This window comes from Antechinus flavipes, chromosome 1, assembly GCF_016432865.1.
Source record: "Antechinus flavipes isolate AdamAnt ecotype Samford, QLD, Australia chromosome 1, AdamAnt_v2, whole genome shotgun sequence".
NCBI classification, from domain to species: Eukaryota; Metazoa; Chordata; class Mammalia; order Dasyuromorphia; family Dasyuridae; genus Antechinus; species Antechinus flavipes.
Window position 1 is genome coordinate 91817124 of NC_067398.1, and position 10122 is coordinate 91827245.

The window sequence follows — 10122 nt, forward strand, 5'->3', positions numbered from 1 at the left end:
AGCTCGATGGTGTAGTGGACAGAGCACCAGCCCTGAAGTCAGGAGGACCTGAGTTTAAATGTGACCTCAGACACTTAACATTTCCTAGCTGTGTGACCCTGGGCAAGTCACTTAACCCCAATTGCCTCAGCTAAATAAATAAATTATAAAATAAATGTCAAAAAAATTATTTTAAAGAGTTAAAGTGTTCTTCTTCCCTAGTGCTGGAGGTTGTGTGGGCAACCCCATACGGATTCAGCTTTAGGGGCTGGATCAGGACGCCTCCCCTCGCTGCTGTCTCTGCCTAGCTCTGCGGTCCTGCAGATGCTGCGACCCCATAGGGAGGACTGGAGCCCCGACCCGGTCCCCGCGAGCAGAACCCTCCCATAGGTGGTGGCGGCAGCGGGGCCGCGGAGACCGAGAGGGAGAAGAGAAAATGAGCTGCGCGATTGAAAAAGCTTTTGCAGATGCGTTAAAGCACTTGTTGAATGATTAAGAGACCATAACAATGTCACAGAATCTCTGCTTGAATAAAGTACAGTTCTCAACAAGCAAAGTAGCAAGAAGAAATTCAAGAACTGAATGAGGTTGCGAGAAACTGACCACGATCTACTTTAGTTATGGGGAATCAGCAAGAAAACAGACATATCGGAAGAGTTGCACTGAGAAAATAATCACTCGCATCTCTCGAAGAACACCAGTCTGCTTTAGAATTCAAACGAACAAGTATCGATGTTTAGGTTGCTAATGGCCAATAAAAAAGATGACCCAGGTATTATAACGAAGTTAAAGGAGCAACATTCCAAAGGATTGAAAGTACATGTGGACCGTATTACCGAAATGGCAGCACTAATGAGGAAAGTTATTGAAATTGATGAGCAGCAGGGATGTAAGGATCAGGAATGAATTTTTCAGCTTGAACAAGAAAACACAGGCTTGAGAGAAATCCTTCAAAAAACTCGAGATTCATTTCTGAGTTTCAAGAAAGCAATGCATCAGAGAGAACATCTTTGTCAGCAGTGACCTGAACCCTAAGAAAAACTAGAGTCAAGATATCGCTAAGCTTTCATATTGCCAAAGCTCCTAATAATGAACCAGGTTTTACTTTAAAAGTTGTTAATGAATTGAGCACCAGAAAAATCACAATCTTAAATCAGCCCTTCATTTAATTCTTTTTATATTGTGCACAGCACACTGTCAAATGACATTTTTAAAAGATTTTAGCAGAAGATCAATATTTGGTTGTCATTAGTTTTATTCCTATTAATTTTATTTTATTTTTTTAAACAACTGTTTATTGACAGAATCCAGGCCAGGGTAATTTTTTACATCATTATCCCTTGCACTCACTTCTGTTCCAATTTTTCCCCTCCCTCCCTCCACCCCCTCCCCCAGATGGCAAGCAGTCCTTTACATGTTAAATTATTCCTATTTTTTTTTTATGGAAAATTATTTTTATTGACTGAATATTTGTCTTTTTTTTATATAACTTTTTATTGATAGAACCCATGCCAGGGTAATTTTTTACAGCATTATCCCTTGCATTCACTTTTGTTCCGATTTTTCCCCTCCCTCCCTCCACTCCCTCCCCCAGATGGCAAGCAGTCCTTTACATGTTGAATAGGTTACAGTATATCCTAGATACAATATATGTGTGCAGAACCGAACAGTTCTCTTGTTGCACAGGGAGAATTGAATTCAGAAGGTAGAAATAACCGGGGAAGAAAAACAAAAATGCAAGCAGTTTATATTCATGTCCCAGTGTTCTTTCTTTGGGTGTAGCTGCTTCTGTCCATCCTTGATCAATTGAAACCGAATTAGCTCTCTTTATCGAAGAGATACACTTCCATCAGAATACATCCTCAAACAGTATTGTTGTTGAGGTATATAATGATCTCCTGGTTCTGCTCATTTCACTTAGCATCAGTTCATGAAAGTCTCTCCAGTCCTCTCTGTATTCATCCTGCTGGTCTAAATTATTCCTATTAATTTTAGTGGGAAAGTAGAAATTTTGAGTCATTGCTATTAGATGTAAACAAAGACAAGTTCTCATATATAGAAAGAATTGATTATACTAGGCCTCTGATATGCTATTCTTTTTTTTTACCCAAATAATAAATATACATGAATAAAGCTCTACATAAAATTTAAAGAGTTATACCTTTTTTGAAAATCCACATTATACTAGGCCTCTGATATGCTATTCTTTTTTTTACCCAAATAATAAATATACATGAATAAAGCTCTACATAAAATTTAAAGAGTTATACCTTTTTTGAAAATCCACATTTCTTAGCTTGGACTTATAAAAAAAAAAAAAAAGGAAATGTATCCATTCCTAAATTTGATCTCTATTTTGATAATGAAGATTAGCAAAGAGTTATTATATTTTACATGTACTAGGCCTACGTCTACATTTCTTAAGGAAAAAACCTTTCAAAGATTTCAAGATTGTCAAAAACAAAACAAAACAAAATCAACTTTTTTAAAAGATTGATAATCTTTTAGTTTTGTGGCATAGACCATCAATTTGGATATATCTTTGTTCTTCAAGCCTAGATCCTAAATGGTTTTTTGTTTTAAGCAACATAACACAATTGATAATGACATTTTGGATATTAACTGGACAGCTATTATATTATATATATATATATATATATATTATATAATTTACTGAGAAAGAAATGTAGAAATTATTTTTTCAATAATGAAAAATAAAGCTTTATTATTTTCTAAGAAAGAAAACTTGAACTACTACTTGGGGGAAATGAGGAGAGATTAGGTTTGGATTACTTAATAAATATTTATTTGATCATGTTTTTTCTGGTTGATTGTAGAAATCGACTTTTTATCAATTTTATCAAATTTAATCAATTTTAGATTACCCAAATGGAAAGTCTGATATAGAAAGCTAGAAACAGAGAAATTTTTGAAGTGAGCTAAAAACCCCAAAGTATTTATTTTTGTCTTCTTAATAGTAAATAACTTTTCATGTTGTTTCTAAAAAAGAAACCTTTATTCTTTGTAAAGGCTTGTTTTTCTTATTATTTGCCAACAGGAGCAAAGAAACTATAATTGTAGGTCTCTGAATCTGCCCTTGAACTCATTTGTTCCTATTACCTTTCAGATTTTTTTATGGTCATCATACTGAAACGGATATTTGTGAATAGTTCCTTTTCTTGGATTTATGGATATATATCTACAATTTGTTTATTACCATTATGTGAATTTTCAAAATAGACAATCAAGTAAAGAAGTAATTGAAGTTTGGGTCATTATTTAAATAGACAATAAAGTAGAAACAAAGCTTTCTCAAATTAGCACAGATTACAAATTCCATTTAGATCATCTGTTGAAGAAATATTACTCTTATGGCATAATCTATTAGTGTGTAGAGACTCACATATTGCTAAGAATAAAAGCAACAGTTATTTACTCAAACTTACCTTCCCAAACATTGGGTGTTTCTTTTTTTATTTAAAATAAAATGAAACTTTATTCCAGAGGCCTTAGTAAATATTTCCAATTAAAAATAGATTTTTTTTCCTTAGAATTGTTTCATTACTATCTTCTAACTTTGATTAAGAAACAGTACTTGAGTTGATGGCAGATTTGCCCGAATAATTTTGGTTTTATCCCAATTAACTTAAGAAAATAGACAAGATGCACTGTTCAGGTTAGAATATGGCAATATTGAGGCAGCTATTATTTGAAAATATGCTTAATGAGTACTTCTGTAGATAAAGTTCTGATTTAATTTATATCCTCTTAACCATCATAGATATATTGTGGATTTTGAGATTTAATTTTAGGATCTTGCAGAGTTTCATTTTGTATAATAAATTTTCATCACATAAGAATTATTTTTGTAATCCAGAAGTTTGAAATCTGTATTTGGAACGGGTACTATAAAATTTTATCAGCAAAGATGATTGGCAAAAATAAAAAAAAGTTAGTGTTCCCAAAAGTAATAATCATGACAACAATTAAATATATTTCCCTAATAAAATGGATTCTTAATACAATAGGAGGCCATCTCAAAGTGGGTCATCCTTAATTTCACTCCATCCTACTCATCACTGGTCTGAATGGGGTAAGAACAATGACCCAATATTAAGAAATTTTATGACCAAAGATTTCCTTAGCAGCAATGCTTGAGGGCCAGAGGGAAAGCCAATCAGAACTCCCTAAGGTTATCAGAGGGATTTTTGCATTCAACATGCTGGAGGGAAGACCTAAAGTTTCTGTCCTCTAAATCAATCTTTCTCACATTCAAAAAAATGGATCATTCAGGGCTTTGAAGATAAAATATAAAAGCATCAGGATCTCAACCTCTCTACCTTGTCACCTACCCACAGCATCCTCTTCTTTTCGTGGCTATCTAGAAAAGCTACTGGTAAGATGAATGTGATTTAAGACTACAGGATCCTGGGTTGGTTTTTTTTCCCCTTGTTTTTGGTTTTTTGCTGTTGAATTTGTTTGACTGTTTGACTGTTCGTTGCGTGCCATGAAATGATAGTAGCACATTGTTGGTGGAATAGTGAACACATCCAGCCATTCTGGAGAGCATTTGGAACTATGCTCAAAAAGTTACCAAACTGTGCATACCCTTTGATTCAGCAGTGTTTCTACTGGGCTTATATCCCAAAGAGATACTAAAGAAGGGAAAGGGACCTGTATGTGCCAAAGTGTTTGTGGCAGCCCTGTTTGTAGTGGCCAGAAGCTGGAAAATGAATGGATGCCCATCAATTGGAGAATGGTTGAGTAAATTGTGCTATATGAACGTTATGGAATATTATTGTTCTGTAAGGAATGACCAGCAGGATGAATACAGAGAGGCTTGGAGAGACTTACATGAACTGATGCTGAGTGAAATGAGCAGAACCAGAAGGTATATAATGACCTCAACAACAATACTGTTTGAGGATGTATTCTGATGGAAGTGGATCTCTTCGATAAAGAGAGCTAATTCGGTTTCAATTGATCAAGGATGGACAGAAGCAGCTACACCCAAAGAAAGAATACTGGGAAATGAATGTAAACTGCTGGCATTTTTGTTTTTCTTCCCCGGTTATTTCTACCTTCTGAATCCAATTCTTCCTGTGCAACAAGAGAACTGTTCGGTTCTGCACACATATATTGTATCTAGGACATACTGTAATCTATTTAACATATATAGGACTGTTTGCCATCTGGGGGAGGGGGTGGAGGGAGGGAGGGGAAAAATCGGAACAGAAGTGAATGCAAGGGATAATGCCGTAAAAAATTATCCTGGCATGGGTTCTGTCAATAAAAAGTTACTTAAAAAAAAAAAAGAAAAGAAAAGAAATGATAGTAGCAGCTGGAGGAAGCTGCTTCGGAGACGTCCAAGTACCTAGTGAAAGGTAAGGAACCCAGTTATAGTTCCCCTTGTGAGTAGGGGAGCTTAACATCTGCTGAACAAAACCCATCCTTTTCCGAAACAGGCTGAAGATGAAGAAATGGTAATGAGATTGCATCAGATCTACTGTTGCCTACAAAAAAGGAAAATCCAATTACCAAGAAGACTCATTAGAAAAGAAAGCATGGACAGCCAGTCAGACATCTCCAGTTAGCCTCGATTTTTATCTCCCTGCCTCAAATCTCTCTCCCCACTCTACTTCCAGCTGTCAATTAGATTATCCTAATTTCACTACTAATATTAGCATTATATCTTCTAAATATTAATAGAATTGTCCAATATTGGCTGTAGGGATTTTGATGAATTGTTGGGATTAAATGACAGGTGAGTTTGAGCTTTAACTCTTTCTCAATTGGTGGCTGCTTTTAGGCCTACAATGTTAAAGTGCAGGTCATAGGTAGCTAGGTGATGCAGGGGAATAGAAACCTAGGACTGAAGTCAGGAAAGTCAAAGTTCAAATCCAGCCTCAGGCATTAGCTGGGTGATTCTAGAAATCAGAAAAGAAAATGGCAAAGCTACTCCAGTATCTTTACCAAGAAAACCCCAAATGGGGTCACTCAGGTAAAACTGAAAAACAATTTCAAAAGTGCAGATTTGATCTATATCACCCCATTCCATCCTCATTTAATAAACTCAGTAGCTCCCTATTACCTCTGGATCAAATATAAAATCTGTTTACCTTTAAAAACCCTTTATTACATGGTATTATCTTATCTTCCCAGTATACATATATATATCTTATTCCATTCCTATGTTCTTTGACCCAGTAATACTGCTCTCATTGTGTTCCTCTCACATGGCACTCCATCACCTGAGGCTGAACATTTTCAATGACTGTGTCCCATGTCTGGAAGGCTCTCTCTTCTCATATCTGACTCTTGACTTCTCTGGATTCCTTCAAGTTTCAGCTAAAGTCTCACCTTCTGCAGGAAGTCCAGAGCTCAGAAAGAGGTGGAGGAAACCCCTAATATAGCAAAGGAATTACTATTACCAAGGTAGATATAACTTGGCTTTTCCACCTGCCAGACTCTGCCCTTCCCATCACATCTCCAAGACTCACTTTTCATGGTGATTTATTTTTCTTGAAAAGACAGATTTCTAAGACTATAATGGTAGAGCAGGTTCCAACCAACATTGGTAGAAGAGTTTCCTCATAGGGAATCCAAAAGAAAAAAAGCACAGCTACTGGAAACCTTTCTGGGACTTCCCTTAAAAACCCTAAAGTTTCCTTATAAGTTATAATATGTTTCTTTATTTGAAATCTCACCCAATCACCCAAAGATGTTCAATTAGAGACTGAACAGAAAAATTATATACCTATTCTCTCCTTCAAGAAAAGCTGAAATGTGCTCTAATTTACTAGTGTTGGAGAAATGAAAATTAAAACAATTCTGAGTTACTACCTCATATGTGTTAGATTGGCTAGTAGGACAGAAAAGGAAAATAGTGGAGGAAATGTGGGGGAAATGAGACATTAATACACTGTTGATGGAATTGTGAACTTATTCAACCGTTTTGTAAAGCGATTTAGAACTATGCCCAAAGATCTATAAGACCAGGCATACCTTTGGCCAAGCAATACCATTGCTAGGTCTGGATCTCCAAAAAGATTTTTAAAAACAAAAAGAAAAAGACCTAAATATACCAAAAGATATTTATAGCAACTCTTTTCTGAGAGGAAAGAATTGGAAATTGAGGTGCCTATGAAAATGAAGATGATAGTAAGAATTGAATTAAATATCTCTAAGGTCCTTCCATCTCTAAGGTCTTACAATTTTGTGTAGAGAAAGAAAGTTCTTGAGTCCACTAACAATTGAAATGACCCAACATAATTGTAATAAAGAAAAAAGATTCTCACCAGTCTGTCACCTTCCCTAACTGAATCACAGATCAATTATACAACAGCACATTAAAGTATTAGGAAGTGAGGAGAGGGAGTGTGGGAAAGAATCTCATGAGGGATGATGGAAAAGATCACAATTTTGCTTGCAGTATCCACTTACAAGTATAAACATTTATTTGCATATAGAATAAATGTGCATATTTGGGATGTATATATGTGGACCACAGTCTGTAGAATGGTAACTATAAAAGCCATGGATTTACTAGTAAGTGTTTGTATACTTTATCATAATCTCAATCGCAGTTAATTAGTAGCATTTCTTTCCCACCAAGCTATCTCAGAATCAAAGAATTCCAGAACTGGAAAGGATCTCAAAGTTATCTAGTCCAGCTGGTCTTTCCATTTCCCCTTGAGTAACCTATAATTTTGATTCTTTTGAGATTGTGGCATTCCATAATTCACAACCATTTAGAATCACCAGGACTTTATGAATATGGAAGACAAGCTTTAGAAGAAGAAATTGGAATCACTGATACCATCATTCAGCTTCCCAAGTGTGATGGGACTTGTTCTTCTCTTTTTATTCAATTATGGATTCATCATGTTGTCCATCTGAAGAGCCTGCCCAATATGTTCTACAGACTGCAAATCAGCATTTCAGTAATATTCATTCTTCATACAATAGTTGTTTTTTTTCCCATGTGAATTGGTAAAGAGCAAATCAATTTTTGAGTGCTTGGGCATTTCAATGTGAATGTTCTATAGGGTTCTGTTGTTTGATACAATGTCAACTGCAAAAACAAGTATTTGGAAAACCTCATTATCTATAAAGAATACTTGCTTTCATTTGGAATTTGCCTAGCATAGTTCTAGAATTTACTGCCAATATGGATCCAATAGTAACTTATCTCTCTGTGCCTCATTTTGCTTATCTGTTATAGAGGGTTCAGACTTGACAACCTCTAAGATTTCTTCCAACTTTTAAATCTATCCTATAAGCCTGTATTATATGATAGTGATAAAAAAACCTTCAGTGATCATGTTTCCCTATTTTATTTCTCACTTGATAAGATAACAAAAATATTATTAATCAAAACTATCTCTGGGGATGCCTATCAAAAAAATTTTTTTATGATTTTGAAATCTTAATGAGAAATATCTTATCAGAAGAGAGCTTCATTTTGGCTTACTGGAGCCAAATAATTTCAGAACTTTCCCTTCCTTCCCTCTTTCCTTCTCTCTTTCTTCCTTCCTTCCTTCCTTCCTTCCTTCCTTCCTTCCTTCCTTCCTTCTTCCTTCCTTCCTTCCTTTCTCCTCCTTTCCTTCCTTTCTTCTTTCCTTCCCTTCTTTCTCCCTTCCCTCCTTCCTCCCTTCCTTCCTTTCTTCCTTCCTCCCTCCCTTCCTTCCTTTCTTCCTTCCTTCCTCCCTTCTTCCTCCCTTCCTTCCTTTCTTCCTTCCCCCCTCCCTTCCTTCCTTTCTTCCTTCCTTCCTCCCTTCTTCCTCCCTTCCTTCCTTTCTTCCTTCCTTCCCCCTTCCCTCCTTCCTCCCTTCCTTCTCTTCTTCCTCCCTTCCCTCCTTCCTCCCTTCCTTCCTTTCTTTCTTCCTTCTCTTCTTCCTCCCTTCCCTCCTTCCTCCCTTCCTTCCTTCTTCCTTCCTTCCTTCTTCCTTCCTTCCCCCTTCCCTCCTTCCTCCCTCCCTCCTTCCTTCCTTTCTTCTTCCTTCCTTCTTCCTTCCTCCTTCTTCCCTCCCTCCCTTTCTTCCTTCCCCCCTCCCTTCCTTCCTTCCTTCCTTCCTTCTCCCTTCCTTCCTTTCTCCCTCCTTTCCTTCCTTCCTTCTTCCTTCCTTCCTTCCTTTCTTCCTTCCTTCCCCCTTCCCTCCTTCCTTCCTTCCTTCCTTCCTTCCTTCCTTCCTTTCTTCCTCCCTTCCTTCCTTCCTTTCTTTCTTCCTTCTCTTCTTCCTCCCTTCCCTTCTTCCTCCCTTCCTTCCTTTCTTTCTTCCTTCTCTTCTTCCTCCCTTCCCTCCTTCCTCCCTTCCTTCCTCCCTTCCTCCCTCTCTCCCTTCCTTCCTCCCTTCCTCCCTCCCTTCCTTCCTCTCTTCCTTCCTTCCCTTTTTCCTCCTTTCCTTTCTTCCTCCCTTCCCTTCTTCCTCCCTTCCCTCCTTCTTCCCTCCCTCCCTTTCTTCCTTCCTTCCTTCCTTCCTTCCTTCTTTAGGTTTTTTTAAAAATTACTTATTATTATTTTCTCATTAGACTGATAGGCCAACGAGTGTTATGGATGTACTATGTCTATGTTTCAGCTTAACATTTGTCAAAATCTCTTATGCCATCCTTTTAGCATGGAAAAATGTAAACAGAATGACAATACAATCAGATTCAGAATTGTTTAAATGATCATTAATGGATGGCCTCTAGTGAATGATGCAGAGATCTTTTATTGGCACTGGGCCATTTGACATTTTTAATCCATGACTTATATGAAGAGATAAGCAAGATACTTATTAAATTTGTTGATGACACAAAGTTAGGAAGGATAGTCTCCTACTGATTTCTCACATTTTCATGAAGGCTACCCTCAATGTAGGTAGCCATTCTTAGGCCACTCTTACAAAATTTTTTCAAAGAACAGAATGTAAATATTAGAATTGATAAAAATTTTTAGTTGTCCTTTTGAAACTAATACTATCTGTGATCTTTTCTATTCTTTTATAAATTTTGTCCTCCTTAAGTGAACTTGAAGATTGAGACATGTTACTTTAAAATTATCTCCAGCATAGATTTTCTTTTTTTTTTAAATATTTGATTAACTACAATTTTTTTCCTTTTTTTCCTTATTTCATTTTCTTGATTGCCTTTTTTTACTTC

The 10122-nt window shown here is 36.5% G+C and overlaps 1 pseudogene; it reads left to right on the plus strand.

Moving 5' to 3' along the window:
• Nucleotides 1-415: 415 nt before the first annotated feature.
• Nucleotides 416-1007, plus strand: LOC127544246 (FGFR1 oncogene partner 2 homolog; annotated as a pseudogene).
• Nucleotides 1008-10122: the final 9115 nt, after the last annotated feature.